General features: G+C 52.9%; 1 non-coding gene across 1 annotated transcript; it reads left to right on the top strand.

Annotated features, from left to right (window-relative positions):
• The first annotated feature begins 1,944 nt into the window (after positions 1-1,944).
• On the top strand, positions 1,945-2,016 carry TRNAG-CCC (transfer RNA glycine (anticodon CCC)). The gene has a single exon. It is a non-coding gene; the product is annotated as a tRNA-Gly (tRNA).
• The last annotated feature ends 12,549 nt before the right edge of the window (positions 2,017-14,565 follow it).

The raw sequence follows: 14,565 nt of genomic DNA, 5'->3' as shown, positions 1-14,565 counted from the left end.
CAGGGACGCGGGTCTCTCCCAGATTCTTGGCTGGGCACTGCACATCAGGGAAAGGAGCAGATCCCCTGTGATGCTGGTGGCAGAACACATGCTGGTTTCGGGGTGGCCTAAGTGATGGCTTTGTTGGTGAGAGCAGCCAGGCTGGGGGGTCTTCATAGAAGTCCACATGTGGTCATGGTCCCCCCCTCCTCATTCATTGTTCTCCGGTGCTCTGTGGCATTCGCACCATCCCACAGAGGTGTCAGTACCAGGAGCCCCACCTCCAGGTGCCCAGAGGAGGACGGGTGAGCTGGGCTCCAGCCTGGGACTCTTCCTCTCACCTGCTGGGCCCGGACTTTTTTAGCCTGTTCTTGATGCTCCTTCCTTTAAGTGCCATGTGTGCAGTAGGAACAGCCTGGAGCTCCAGGAACAGGCACTAATCGTGTGGGCATCAGGAGAAGCTGTGAGACACACAACCTCAGAACTCATGTGTCTCTACACAGATTGGTAACCCTGACCTATTGCAGCTGTGTTGATGAGCCAGCCCAACCAGAGACCTAGCTAGCTCCAGTGGGCCTCACTCATCCAGCAGGAGGAGAAAACACTTACTCAGGTGCACCTGTGGATAAAGAAGCCCAAGCACTGGAGAGACAGAGATTTACAGCAAACCACCACAACACCAGGAGGTCCCACTAAAATTTTCACTCCAATTACAGAATTCAGAGTCCTGAGTGCAGCCATTTACACCACGGGACCTGCAAGTTTTAGCTCTTCTGGGCACCTGTGACTCTTGGCTGGCTGGCACCCTACACTCCACGCCACCTCCAGCTGTTTCACCTCTCAGGACACTCCCTCCTGCCCCATCTCTACCACTCTTCTCCCTTAGACATTGAGCCCAGCCCTTCTTGCTGCTGACTCCAGCTGGCTGAAAGGTGACATTTCTCTGAACCCTCCAGAGTAAAGATAAGAGCTCAATTTACTTTTACTTTAACCAGCCTGCAGAGAATTAACAGAAAGAAGCTTGGCCGTGATTGTGAATGAATATCTAGCCAAGGGAGGACATAATGGCCCTGCCTGTGAATTCCCAGAGTAATTGACATCCTGTGTGTGCACACATTACAAAGTGTGTGGAGACCTTGCTGCTGAATGTGATGTATCTGATAGGCTCTGAATGAGCACGTTTTTTATAGAAATGAGACCTAAAATTACTCACATCAGTATCAACTGTCAGTTTTTCTGTGTAGCCAGATTTCCACTGAGGGAAGGGTTTACCTGCATTGGCAGATGTTGAGGGTTCATCTCCATTTTAAGGATCCCCAGAGAACAGAAATTCAGAGTGTGTTGGGAAAGGTGAGACAACCATTTTCATACAAATGTCTGTCTTTTAAAGTGGGGGGCATGGATTTGAAAGAAGATCACTAGGTCTGAAGTTTAATAATCTACCACTGACCTCCACCCACATTTCACTCTTGCTCGATTCACCGATCTTTAGGCCCCTGTGTAGGACAAACCCTCTTCCTCAATCTCCTTTTTCTGTCCCAACCCAGAGTGGTTTTACAAATGGGTGGAGATTTAACTTTCTCCCTGATTGCACACACAGCTTCCCTCACTGACCTGGCTTGTCCCACTCACAGAGCTACTGTCACTCAGAGAGGCAGATTTCCTCTGTGTGGGAGACATTTCCCTGCCTTCAGCTGGGAGAATCATCAGTAATTGTAAAGAAGTAGGAGAAAATCTACTGAAGGACATCAGCCCATGAATCAGGTGTGGCTGGGTTTGCATTCAGGGTAGCTAAGCCCTCTCTCTGGCACATATGAATATTGACCACCCCAGTGCCCTGTAAGTGAAGGATAACAGAGCTTCTATGATATTAATATGTCACAGATAATGAAAAAAGAACCATGAGTGGCAGAACACATGCTCGGAAATTCATATTTCTGGGTGTTGCCCATTTTGACCAGAAAGCTGCTGGTGGTGTAGTGGTTAGCATGGCTGCTTCCCATGCAGTTGGCCTGGGTTCAATTCCCAGCTAGCACAGCTTTGCTTTTTACTTCCTCTTCCCCCAGCAAGTCCTCTGTTGGAACTAGAGATGGGATGATTTGCTCCTTGGTGAGATGGGGGGTGGTGGTAGTCGTAGGCATCCTTCAGTCAGCATAGACGATGGATCGCGCCCTTTAAAGTTTCAATTGAGGACTTCATTTACAGTGTCTACTGTGACTCTGAAGAACCACATGAGAGTGACAGTCCCTGCTGCATCTCTTGCAGAGCTGGTCGGTGTCTGGTAAGTCCTTATTGTGCTTTCTGTGCACTCGCTTCTCCTCTGCTAGCTGTCTGATCCTCATCTCGCCCTTCTGAAGACCCTTGTGTAACCCCTGCCTCCATCTGCTGCGGTCATCTGCTAGTTCTTCCCAGTTGTCCAGCTCGATGTCTACCTCTCTGAGGTCTCTCTTGCAGACATCTTTGTAGTGCAGCTGGGGGGCATCCGGGAGGTCTTTTGCCAGAGGTTAGCTCACCATACAGGATGTCTTTTGGAATCCTTCCATCGTTCATCCTGTGGACGTGGCCAAGCCAGCAGAGCCGACGCTGCCTGAGGAGGGTGTGCATGGCTGGGATTACAGCTTGCTCGAGGATGGCGGTGTTGGTCACTCTGTCCTTCCATGATATTCCAAGGATGCGCCTGAGGCAGCGCAAGTGGAGGATGTTCAGCCTCTTTTCCTGGCGGGCGTACAGGGTCCAAGTCTCGCTGCCATAAAGGAGGGTGCTGAGGATGCAGGCTCTGTAGACTTGAATTTTGGTGTGAGTGTACAGCTTTTTGTTATTCCACACTCTCTTGCTGAGTCTGGACAGAGTTGTGGCCGCTTTTCCGATCCTCCTATTTAGCTCAGTGTCCGACGACAGGGTGTCAGTAATGGTGGACCCGAGGTAAACGAACTCGTGGACGACCTCTAACGTATAGTTGTCAATGCTGATTGATGGGGATTCAGCAACATCCTGACCGAGTACGTTTGTCTTCTTTAGGCTGATGGTAAGCCCAAAGTCCTTAAAAAACTGCTGGATCAGTTCTTCCCAGGTTAAAGGGCTTATATTATCCACATACCATTGGGCATCTGACAACTCCCTTCTTTTTTGTCTAAAATTACAGAGGCGCTTTCACGGGAGGGATTGAAGCACATGGAATTGCGGGAAAAGCTGAGCATGATAACAGATACCCTACCAGAAAGCTGGTAACGTGCAAAAAGCTTTTGTGCCACACACCCAATGATGCCCTATTAAAGCCGGGAATGGCTGGCTGCACCTCTCTGACATATAGGCATCTATAAAAGACGAGTAGTATCCCTCAAAGGGCACAGGATAATCTTCCTTGTGGGGAGCGGCAACATTTGCATGGCATTGAAAGATTGCCCTGTTTTTCTCAGGGAGGCTGTAAGGGGAGTAAGAAATTGATTTTCCTGTTTGATCCCAGGTTGAGAAAAAAATCATATCCCCATACCCGGTTCGCCATTCGCCAATCTTATTTGAATAGGGCCACACACCATGGGTCACAATCTATTGGAGACAGCTGCTTCCCCCTAAATTCAGCCCTGTCCCATTACAAACCCAGCACCAGTGGCCCTTTCCCTCCACCACACTTAGCCATTTGGAAGCATTTGTTCTCACCATTCCCCAAGTGTCATTTCTTTTCCACGTCCTTTCAAGTGGATGAGGTCCTCTGGTTAGGTCTGAGGAATTAAGAGGAATTGCCATGATGGGGACGCTAGCTCGTGAGTGAGCTGGGATGTGGCTGCAGACCCAACAATTAGAGACCTTGAGAGTCTGAGCTATCCACACTTGCTGCTGAATAAAAGAATTGTCATTGTCACTTCAGATTTCCCAGACCTTAAGACACCTGTAGCTGAGGATTAGGCTCCACCAGGGACACATTTTGGAGGCAAGACCCTTTCTGGTTGTGACAACCTCTCTCGAGGGAACTGCCGTCATGGTTTTATGTCCACCAGGCAGCTGGCGCTAGGCTCACTACTGCTTCTTCTCAGGTCCTGCTAGCTGCTTACTGTCTGCTTCTGGAAACCTTTATGGGGCGTAGGTTGTAAGGTATTGCAGGCTGTTCCTCTGCGTCTTCTTCTGGAGCCAAAATTGGCTCTGCAGGGTCCTGAGGTGGTGCTTGGTCCGCTGGTGACGGTGCTTTCTGACACTGTGAAGCGTGAATCCATGCTGCCATGCCGGATAGCTTTACAGCTGTCTGGGTAATGAGCAGTTCCTGGCCTGGACCCTTCCAGCGGGGTTCCAAGGTGTGCTTTCAAAAGTGGTGTCACACGTACACCCAATCACCTGGCTCAAGGGTGTGACAGGTGTCAGAGGTGGGTTTCCTTGGCCAGGCTGCTCGTACCTGTGAATGGAGGTGACTCAGCTTGCATCAGCCCCTTGCAATACTGTAGGAGTGTGCTGTGAGTCAAGTTTAGGTCTGAGACTGGGGTAATGGTAGCCATTGTTCACATAGGGCGTCCCGTAACGATTTCAAAGGGACTTAATTTGTGCCTTTGAGATGGGGATGATCGAATTTCCAGAAGGGCCAGAGGTAAGGCTATCTTGACGATGTGGCTGTATTTTCTGATTCATCGGCAGAGCACCTAGAACATCTCCAAGCTGTTTTCCAACGCATAAAGGAGGCAGGGATAACAGTTAAGGCAAAAAAATGTCAAATTGGCTTGAACAGGGTGACCTACCTTGGGCACCAGGTGGGTCAAGGCACGATCAACCCTCTGCAGGCCAAGATAGAGGCTATAATAAAGTGGCCTGTCCCAAAGTCAAAAAAACAGGTTCTGTCCTTCTTAGGGTTGGCCGGGTATTACAGGCAATTGGTACCACATCACAGTGAGGTCGCTGCACCTCTAACAGATCTAACCAAGAAAAACCCACCCAACGGGGTCAAGTGGACTGACCAGTGCCAGGAAGCTTTTAACCAGCTCAAGACGGCTCTTATGACTGAGCCTATGCTGAGGACCCCAGACTACGACAAGCCTTTCCTCGTCACCACAGATGCTTCTGAGTGGGGCGTAGGAGCAGTTCTGATGCCGGAAGGACCAAATCAACAATTTCACCCTGTTGTATTTCTCAGCAAAAAAAATGTCTGAAAGAGAGAGCCACTGGTCTGTCTCAGAGAGAGAGTGCCATGCGATTGTATGTGCTCCGGAGAAGCTAAGACCATATGTGTGGGGGCGACGCTTCCACCTTCACACTGACCACTCTGCTCTTCGATGGCTTCATTCAGTCAAAAGAACCAACAAGAAACTGCTTCGGTGGAGTTTGGCACTCCCAGACTTTGACTTTGATGTGCAGCACATTTCAGGAGCCTCTAACAAGGCAGCTGACGCCCCCTCCAAAAAGGAATTTCTGGACTCAAGTACATAGGACATTCCCTATATCTGTGTTGGTACTCGGAGCATTTTGTTATTTCTCATGTAGTTGCTAAGAACGTAATGTGTGCATGTATTTATTTTCTATGTCTTATCTCAGACCTCCAGGTAGAAATCACAGCCAGTGTGGCCAGAGGCTTTCCAGCAATGTCTGTGATTTGGGGGGCGCGTCATGATGATGAGGGTTCGCCAGCAGCCTGGGAGTAAAAGGGTTAACCTCCTCAGCCAGGTGGGGTTGGCCTGTAGGAATGGGGGGTAAGAATTGAATTTTGGCTCCTCCCTCTTCTGTTCTCTGTCTTTTCTTGTTTCTTCTTCCCAGCCATGAGGGAGAGACACAGAAAGGTCCCTCCAAGAACAGCCCCTCCCATCTTCTGTGAGTGGGGAAAGTTCAGACAGATCCGTTCAGCTTTATTGTTTGCTGGTGTGGGAAGTGGGATCTGATGTCTGGGCACTTGTTAGAAATGGTCTTTTCCTCTCCTTGTAACTCAGTTCCAGGCCCAGGGTGGAGACTTCCCATGTGTTTTACTTTGTGACTCTTCCATCTAGTCATGAGGCTCGCAGCACGAATATTGTTGGAACAAAATAAAAGTTCTCTCTTTTTCTTCTTGTTACCCTGGTATTGGTTATGCTGCTGCTGCCTTTAGGTAGCATGGACCAAAGCTCCAGGCAAGTGGGCCTGCCCAGGGCTGGCAGGGAGTCAGGTGTGGGTTCTTGGTATCCTCCGCTCTGCAGAGGCAATGGGCAGCATCTCAGCGTGGGGATTTCTCCGGCGGGATGAAGGCACAACAGAAAGTTCCTCACTGGATGGGAACTCTGATCTAAAGCCCAAGTGAATTGCAGGCAGACAAAATCTGCCGGCCCTGCCCAACACAGCGCTGGAGGCTGGAGTGGCGGCAGTCGGATGGGGAACAAGGGGAATAAACCGAGGGACAGGGATTTTGTGCAAGTAGCAAACCCAGGCAGCAGTCAGGCCCTGCTGGGTGTGCCCTGTACCTTGCTGCAGCGATAGGAGATGATTTGGACCATGTAACAGCCACAGACATTCTGGATGGAGCCAGCCATGCTGGACATGTTGACGATGGCCACCTTGCTGCAGCGCAGCCCTCTCTGGGGGCTTCCCTGGGCAGCCTGCTCCAGCAAGGGCAGGAAGGCCTGGGCAGGGGGGAGAGCAGAGCAGCCGTGGGGTCAGAAAAGGAACCAGAGTTCTGCTTGTGAGGCTGGCACCAGAATGGGGGGGGGTCTCTGCTCTTCCCACTGATGCCCGGCCCCCGGCCAGGACAGAAGCAGGAGCCTCACCCAGGAAGGTGTTTGGAGCCATGGATCCTACTCATACCCTGGAGAGGCCAACAATGATCCCCAGTTCAGCTCCCTGCATTCACAGTCTTCATCCAAGGCAGATGGGGGGGGGTCTGTGGCTCCCCACTGATGCCCACATGGGTCTTGCCATGGTCCACCTGCAGGTCTTCAGCAAGGAGGATTTGCCCAGGCAAGGGTACCCCCGACCGCGGCACTGGATGGTCAGGAAAACACCCCACACGGCACAAACATCCGTGACATGGGGAGGGGCACCAGACACGAGCAGGAGCCCCACGACCCCAGCGGACCCTGACCTGCAACTGCCCAGTCACAGCCCCCGGCCCTGCTCAAAGGTTTCACACAGGGAAAGCTGTAAAGTCAGCCCCACCCCCAGGGCACAGGGATTTGCACTGGGCTGGTAACAGAGCAAAGGGGTTGTGTGGAGGGTCACAAGTGGGACTGAAGGGCAGAAGGAGACAGAAAGGCAAAATGTTCTTCTCGTTACGCTGCATCAAACACTCCCCCTGACGAGCTCCAGCTGGGGCAGCGCAGCCCATCCCCCCTCCGTGAGAGACAGGAGATAACTGTGCCCCACAGCTGGGCCCTCCTCGCCCCACCCCTGGGGTGTGAACAGGGAGAAAGGAGGGAGTGGGGAGCACAGAGTGAAAGTGAGGGGGGGACTCAGGCTGAGGGAGCAGAGGACGGGCAGGACTCCAGGCTCTGCTGGTGGGATCCTGCACTGGGGCAGGTGGGGAGAGAGGAGGCTTCCCTCAGGCACAATGTCTGTGCTGGGGAGTGGGAAGGGCTGGTTGTGGGCAGTTCATCACAGTGGTTCAGCCCCACAAAAGCTCAGCACTTGATAAATTGGGTTAATAACCTTTAAAGTGCTCCAGGGCTGCTTTCTGGTTGAAGACACAGATTAACACAGACACCCCTTTGTCAGGACCCACAGCTCAAACAAGGGGGACACCAGGGCTCAGCTGGCTAAAGCACCTGTTTAGTAAACAGAAGATCCTGGGTTCAGTTCCCAGTGGTACCTTGGGGAACGTCTTCAACAACATTTTCCTGCCTGTGTCTGGGGAACAGAAGAGCCCTCCCTTGGCAATCCCAGCCATTGGTGGGGAAGGTAAAGGCTGATGGGAGAGGGGCATTAGGAAAGCATCCAGTCACAGAGCAGAGCTCAGGCAAAGGGAGCTGGGACTGGTGTTGGGAAGGTGACTCCTCTGGCTGCAAGAGCAGAGTCTGATCCTCCCAGCGCTGGGGCTCTCTGGGGCTGTCTGTGCACACAGAAGGTGGCAGTGGGGCAGGGCAGGAGAGGGAGAGTTACTCTCCTCTCACATCCCTTTGTTTGTCACTGACAAAACCCAAACGAGTGAGGAGAAAAGTCCCAGAGAGGCTCTGTGGCTCCCCTGGCCATGGACCTCCCAGGTACATGGGGATGAGGAAAGCAGCACCCAGTGGTGCCTGGCCAAATATTTCTGGCTGCCTCTCACCTGCTTTGCAGCACCTCTGGGCTGTGCTGGAGAGTTCAGAGCTGCAGGAGGCGGCTGCCGTCCTTCTGGAGGAAGAAGTAACAGACACTGACAGGTGGACGGCTGAGGTGGCTGCAGAGGGGGCGTGGGGAGCATGGGAGGAACCCCAAAGCCCTTTGTCTGTTACTAAGGCAGGGAGGTGATGCCCTTGATTCTTGTTATTCACCACCAGGTCTGTGCAGCCCAGTGCTCAGCACTAAGTCCTGGGCCACTGAGCACGAGGGAATCCCGGTCACAGTGTGTGCTGCCTCCTGGCCCTCTCCAGACAGGTCGGTGCTAACCAGCTCCTGCAGCACATTTGTAACACACACACAGTTGCCTGAGCCGGCAGGAGCTACGTTCTGCCCTGTCTGCGGGAGCAGCTCCTGCCCCAGCCCTGCCACTGCAGAGACACCCCACGCTAGTGAGCGACAGGGAGAGTCTCACTCCCAGGTGCTCACACCCAGCTCTGCCCCCCCAGTGGTAATTCCCCCTCCCCCAGCTGCCCCCAGTGCTGAACTGATGCACCCGCACTGCCGGGGAGCAGCCTGGGACCCCTCCTGTGGCTTCCCTTTGCTTCCCCTCGAAATGTCCTTGTCCTGCTGGGAGCAAAACCCCTGCAGGGACATGAATGGTGCAGGTGGGAGCGGGGCAGGATCCCCCCAGGCAGGGGCTGCACCCACAGGCTGTCTCTGTTCTCACCCAGCCCCTGGGCAGGGCCAAGGTCTCAGTGTGTGACGGTGCAGGGCAGAGGGAGGGGGAGGGCGGCTGCCAGTGGGGAGGGGTGGCAGGTGTGGGGGGAACCCGGCTGGGCTTGTGGCTGAGGGAGGAGGGGAAAAGAGCAGTGGGGGGTCGGCAGAGTCTGAGGGGACAAGGGGATCAGGGCAGTGGGGAGGGGTGGGAGAGACAGGGTCTGAGGGACACACTGCAGGGCCCAGGACAGCTGGCAAGGGGCAGCCGGGGCTGAGGGGACCCCCCTAGCTGGGCTCAGAGCAGTGGGGGATGGGTGACAGAGGGAGAAAGGGGAGGCCAGGCTGGTGGGGGAGGGGAGAAAATCTCATTCAGGGGCCAGGGGCCCTGCAGCTGCCTGTTGCTCATTTCCAGAAGGCCCCTTGGGAGGCCCTTCTCTGCAGGCTGGAGAGCTCAGCTGGCCAGGGCCTGGTACTCAGAGCACCAAACTCGTGAGTCCCAGCCCCATGCCGGCCACTGAAGGGTGTTTCCTGTTGTCCTTCCCCTGACCCCTCTGGGCAGGAGAGCAACAGAGCTGAGGGAAACAGGCTGAGTGGCTGGCAGGGAGCAGGCCAGAGTCACCACCCCCGGCTAAGGGAGGGGCTGCAGCTGGGGTGTGGGCCAGGAGAGGATTCCCCAGTTCTTCAACACGGCAACACCCACCTCACACAGGAAGAGACACCAGCAACGCAAGGCCAAGGGAACCAGCCGTCCCCAACAGCTGCTGCACTGGCTTTCTCTGCTCTCCATCACCTCCCCAGGCCTTCCAGCCTCACATCAGACTGTCAGGCAAAGCCTGAGAAAGGAAAGTGCTCCCTATAGCCCTCCTGTAGCCACCTGCGATCACACAGCGGTTAGTGCTCTGCATTGTGGCTATTACGATCTTGGTTCCAATCCAATCCAAAGCAGCAATAGCCCAGTGTTTGGGTCGTGCTGCTTTTAGTTCACCAGGAGGATGGTGAAATACTGCAGTGCTTTACATAGACAGGTGGTGCAATCTTCATCCCTAGAGGTTTTCAAGTCCTGGCTTGAGCAAGCCCTGGCTGGGATGATTTCGTTGGGGTTGGTCCTCCTTTAGGCAGGGGTCTGGAGTGGATGACCTCCTGAGGTCCCTCCCAGCTCTAGGATTCAATGATTCAAATCTCGTCTCCACAGGAATGGGCCTGGACAGCTCAGTGTCTGACTGGAGGAAGTGCCATGGGCCACATGCTAAGGAAGCCCAGGGCGGACAGAGGGGTCCTGGGAGAAAGAGCAGCTCCAGGGAAGCAATGAGGGCAGAGTGCATGCTGCCAGCTGAGGGTGAGAGGTGCCCAGTGTGCAATACCAGCCTGTTCAGAAGTGGAAGGGTCATCTCAAGAGGGGTGAAGACCACCACCCAGGGCTCTGCTTCCTGCAGTCAGAGGCTACGTCTACACGTGCACCCAACTTCGAAATAGCTTATTTCGATGTTGCGACATCGAAATAGGCTATTTCGATGAATAACGTCTACACGTCCTCCAGGGCTGGCAACGTCGATGTTCAACTTCGACGTTGCTCAGCCCAACATCGAAATAGGCACAGCGAGGGAACGTCTACACGCCAAAGTAGCACACATCGAAATAAGGGAGCCAGGCACAGCTGCAGACAGGGTCACGGGGCAGACTCAACAGCAAGTCGCTCCCTTAAAGGTGCACATGTAAGTTATGAGAGGAAGGCAGAAGAAGGGATTGTTTGGGATTTGAACCTAGGACCTCTCTCAGCCAAAGTAAGAATCATACCCCTAGGTCTACAAGCCACCCTGGAAAAGGCCTCCTCCAGAAACAGGTTTGAACAAACAGCCAGTGCTCAGCTAAGTGCTGCTTCCGAATTCACCTTTCCAAGGTCTCTTCACAGTCCTGAAGCAAGAAACCAACTTCACACTCTGGACAGTTCACAAACAAGACCGTGTGGGAGAAACACATGGGGACTTATCCAGGAATTATACAGGAAGATACCCCCAAGAGACCCTGCTCCAGGAGGTTACACAACGGAAGTTACAGCTGTTTGGGTGGATCTGCAGAATGAACGATGAACCAGCAATCACGCCCCTGGTATTTGCAGTAACAGACTGTTTCTGTAGGAGAAGCAGAGCCCACAGAGATTGGGTAGATGACACAGTAGATGGGTGCAGAGGTCGTTACGCAAACTGAGCCACTCCGCACTGAACAGGGAAAGATGGAAGGAAATCGTGAGGGAGGCGTCGGGCAGCAACGGGCGCTGAGCTCATGGCTGTTGCTGATGATGACGGGCTCTATGAATTAGCTGGTTAAAGCAGGTGCCTTGTAAAGAGGAGACCCTACGTTCCACTCCCAGTGCTGCCTGGGTGTTGGGCTTTGCTGCACTTGGCTTTGGCCACTATAAGGCCACTTGCCTTTATGATCCTTTTCTGTGACCCATAAGGGCTGTTCTGATGGTTTACATCAGGCAGGAGCAAACTTTCGACATCAGGACCCATTTTTTCTCCCTACAATCAGCTGAGACCCCCACCCTGGAAGGGATGAGCTGCGCTCCCTTGTTGAGCACAGGGGGGCTGGCGGGGGAGGCGGAGGACACCGGCTGTGTGTGATTGCCTGGGTCAGTGTTTCCCAATTTCACTTGGCCACAGAAACTTTTAAACTTGAAAGATTTTCACAGAATCCCAAATAACCCTTTAACCCCTCTCAGCCCCAAATCTGCCCCCCCATCCCCAGTCTTAGTCCCTCTCAGACCAAATCTGCCCCCCCAATCCCCAGGCTTAACCCCTCTCAGCCCCAAATCTGCCCCCCACATCCCCAGGCTTAACTCCTCTCAGACCAAATCTGCCCCCCCACCCCCAGGCTTAACCCCTCTCAGCCCCAAATCTGCCGCCCCATCCCCAGGCTTAACCTCTCTCAGCCCAAATCTGCCCCCTCATCCCCAGGTTTAACCCCTCTCAGCACAAATCTGCCCCCCTCATCTCCAGGCTTAATCCCTCCCAGCTAATATCTACCCCCTCATCCCCAGGCTAAATCACTCTCAGCCCAAATCTGACACCCTCACCCCCAGGCTTAACCTCTCTAAGCCCCAAACCCTCCCAAATACCTCACCCAATCTGAGGCTTGAATGTACCTCTGCTCCTCCAACTCTAGTCCGGAGGGCCCGACAGGACAACGCAGAACCTGCCTGACTCCCCTTCCAGCAGTGGCAGAGGAGTCAGCAGTGGCAGCACCCAGACCTGCAAATGATGCATTAAGCCCCGTGCAGCTCTGGAGCCACAGGTTGCTGAACCCGACCGGGAAACCCTGACTGTCACTTTGGGGAACACCGATTGGGGAACACTGGCTGTGTGAGAGGTGACAAATAAAGACACGTCAGTGACAAGACTGGAGCTGAACTGAGATCTTCGGGAAGTGGGTGGAAGACGTCTCTGGTGAGCCCCAAAGTAGCCGTACTGGGACTTGAAGCCTTTCATCGGAGCAGGTGTTTACTCCCTGGTGTGTGGGGGTTGCAACCTGGCACTTAGGGAACTCGCCTTGGGAGGGATAAAAGGTCTCAGTGTGCGGAAGTTGGTGTCACGCTGGAGAAGTGGTTCCATCTAAGGTTGGGCAGTTTGGACTCCCCAGAGACGGAGGAGAGGGAAACTGGGACAATGTAGAAAGGGAACTCCAAAGAGTGACCACATGGCCCTCTGGCAAACACCAGACACCAGTCTCTGGGGATAGGGGAGCTTCTCTCCTGTGTCAGGGCTTTTCCACGATAGGGGGCTGCTTCCTCATGATGAGGCCCCAGAGATGGATGTACCACAGCGAGATGAAGGGGAGCAGAGAATGGGGGATCCACAGCCCCCTAGTAGGCGTGTGTGCTGAGAATAGGGGCTGTGAAACATCCCAGGAGGGGGGCCAGGGAATGCAGCAGCCACCCCATGGCAGGGGTCCCTGGAAGTGGAGCTGTCATGTTGGGTAAAGGTGCAGCTGTCCCATGGAGGAGACTCCCCATAGCAGGAGCTGCCCCCTGAGTTGTGACATGCTGGTGAATGAGGCAGCTGCCCCATGGTGGGGGGTTCCTGGCAGCAGAGTGACTGGCGGAAATAACAGCCTAAACAGGTGACAACTGTGGCAGCACCAGTGAGGGAGTGGACAGAGCTGAGGTCTCTGGAGAGTAGATCCCTGCTGTGTGGAGGACCTGCCCTTCCATCTTCCCCAGCCCTCCCAACAGGCCATGCACATTACAGTGACTCTGGTGGCATTTCAACCCACAGCCTTTGAATGACTGTCCTTAACTCCACACAGCCATGGCAGCTTAGCAGTCCAACTTGTTTTCCATTGCACCACAGAGCCCTGTGTGCTATACAGCACATCATCTCCTCTGGCACTCAGATGCCAGGGGCACCCAGCATATGGGGTCTCCTCCCTGACAGTCCTGGCTAAAGAGCCATCAACGCACCTCTCCTCCAGGGACTTAGCTCATTCTTTCATGCACCCAGCTGGGGTTGTGACCTTCACAGCACAGTGACACACCTCTAAGACCCCAGAATTTAGGAAAACTATTCAAAAATGAGATTGATCCATGCAGGGCATAAGATTTTCAAGAGACAGACAGACAGACAGATTATTTTTTATGTTCCTTTATTGTTCCAGAGTCTTAGGGTGGATGACTTCTTTGTTTTGGTCTTCACTGACAAGTCTGAGGAAGGATTGCCTAACACAGTGAATGCTAGAGGGAAAGGGGTAGGGTTAGAAGTTGAAATATAAAAAGAACAAATTAAAAATCGATTAAAAAAGGAGATGTCTGCAAGTCAACAGGGCCTGATGAAATGCATCCCAGAATACTCAAGGAGCTGATAGAGGAGGTATCTGACCTTTAGCTATCATCTTTGGAAAATCATGGGAGACAGGAGAGATTCCAGAAGACTGGGAAAGGGCAAATATAGTGCCCATCTATAAAAAGGGGAATAAGAATAACCCAGGAAACTAAAGGCCAGTCAGATTAAATTCTGTTCCAGGAAAGATAATGGAGCAGGAAATTAAAGAAATAATCTGCAAGCACTTGGAAGGTGGTAATGTGGTAGGAAACAGTCAGCATGGATTTGTAGAGAACAAATCACGTCAAACCAATCTGATAGCTTTCTTTGATAGGATAATGAGCTTTGTGGGTAGGGGAGAAGGGGTAGATGTGGTATACCTAGACTTTAGTAAAGCATTGATACGGTCTCATATGATATTCTTATAAAAAAGCTGGGCAAATACAACTTCGATGAGGCTTCTATAAGGTGGGTGCATAACTGGCTGGAGAATTGTACTCAGAGAGTAGTTCTTAATGGTTCTCAATCCTGCTGGAAAAGTATAACAAGTGGGGTTCCGCAGGGGTCTGTCCTAGGACCGGTTCTGTTCAATATCTTCATCAATGATTTAGATATTGGCATTGAAAATACACTTATTATGTTTGCAGATGATACCGAGCTGGGAGGGGTTGCAGCTGCTTTGGGGGACAGGGTCATAATTCAAAATGATCTGGATAAACTGGAGAAATGGTCTGAGGTAAACAGGATGAAGTTTAATAAGGACAAATGCAAAGTGCTCCACTTGGGAAGGAACAATCAGTGTCACACACACAGAATGGGGAGAGACTGTCTGGGAACGACTACAGCACAAAGGGATCTAGGG

The sequence above is a fragment of the Carettochelys insculpta genome, chromosome 7 (genome assembly GCF_033958435.1).
Source record: "Carettochelys insculpta isolate YL-2023 chromosome 7, ASM3395843v1, whole genome shotgun sequence".
Classification (NCBI taxonomy): Eukaryota; Metazoa; Chordata; order Testudines; family Carettochelyidae; genus Carettochelys; species Carettochelys insculpta.
The sequence above is the reverse complement of the archived record's forward strand: the minus strand, read 5'-3'. Positions and strand labels throughout refer to the sequence as shown.